General features: G+C 43.2%; 1 pseudogene; it reads left to right on the plus strand.

Moving 5' to 3' along the window:
- Window positions 1-467: 467 nt before the first annotated feature.
- On the plus strand, window positions 468-652 carry LOC123927711 (annotated as a pseudogene).
- The last annotated feature ends 833 nt before the right edge of the window (window positions 653-1485 follow it).

Raw genomic sequence — 1485 nt, forward strand, 5'->3', positions numbered from 1 at the left:
TCTAGTGGTGTGTCCAAAGAAGGCAAGAAGGAATTGTGGTGGACAGCTGGTGGTCTCTGCTACATCCCTCACACTCTTGTATCTTTATTCACCTTTGGCTACTCATTTTTAAAATATTCGGGTGGACCTACTTTTATGACCATTTCCCTCACATCTTTATTTCCCATGGAACATTGAACATTTTTTTTCCTTTGGATATATTTTAGTTTATGATGTAATTAATGTTTGTGTTCTTCAGTGAAACATTAATCATTACAAGAATTTTGTAAAATATGTAGATATATGTCCCAAGAGTTCTAGTTGATTTTTAAAGTACAGTCATATCAGTTCAAGTGTGCAATATAGGGCTTTGACAATTCTTTTTCTTATTTAAGTTTTTTTAAAAAAATATTTTATTTATTTATTTGACAGAGGTCACAAGTAGGCAGAGAGGCAGGCAGAGAGAGAGATACTTTCAATATCCTTTCTAGTGCTGGTTGCTAGAGAAGTTCCTCTGAACACGTACATTCCCAAATCCATGAGGAGGAGGCCCAGTTTCTCTCCCGAGCATGAAACTGGCTTTAGGTGTTGTTTCCACAATGGCCAGCTACCATCAGTGACTGCTCTTCTCCTCCTCTGGGGGAGTGGGAGAGAGAGAGACGCAGTCTGAGGGCTTTCTCAAGAAAATAAAAATTAAAAAAGATAAACGGTACAATCAAATGCATTTTCACAGATGTACATTTCATTTTCCTTGCTAAGTACTATTCCTCTATACGGATACATTCTGTCTCTGTCTGTACGTTCACCTACTGATGGACATCTATGCAGTTTCCAGGGTTTAGCCATGCGAATAAAGCTATGATGAATATCCACGTGCAGTGTGTGGTGTGGGGTGGACATACTGTCTGGACACTTAGGAGACGAACGGCTCTTCGCGTGACTGGGAAGTGTTGACCTGAGGCTCGGCTTTTCTCAGGGGCTCGATCATTTTTCATTCCCCAAAGTGTAAGAAACGTCCAGTTCCTTTACATCCTCACCACCTATGTTTTCAGTCTTTGTAATTTTAGGCACAGGGACGGAGGTGCCATGGGAACTCACTGCAGTATTAATTGATCTTCCCGATGCCTGAGCATGCCGTCCAACACTGACCTCTGGGCTTCAGAGCCAAAAGAGAAGACAAAGACAGAGTTTGCAATAATGATGACCGATAGCTTTCCAGGCCAAAGGAAGCTACAGCAGGCTACGGCTCTCAAAAACCAGAAGCCCCCTGCCCCTGGAGGAAGGGCTGGGGAGGGCGGTGATGTGGAAATACAGGATCTAGCCAGCTTCCACACAAGTTGTGTGCCTGTTTCCGGCCTCCTCCATCATGTCTTTAGGGTGGACCAAGTTCCTGAAACAGAAGGCTAAGAATGGAGGAGAGGAGATTGGCACAAGTGAAGAAACAGGTCACTTGGCTTAAAATTGAGCCTCCTGGAGACATCAGCGAAGCCATTTGGATTTTTGTTC

This window comes from Meles meles, chromosome 1 (assembly GCF_922984935.1).
Source record: "Meles meles chromosome 1, mMelMel3.1 paternal haplotype, whole genome shotgun sequence".
Taxonomy (NCBI): Eukaryota; Metazoa; Chordata; class Mammalia; order Carnivora; family Mustelidae; genus Meles; species Meles meles.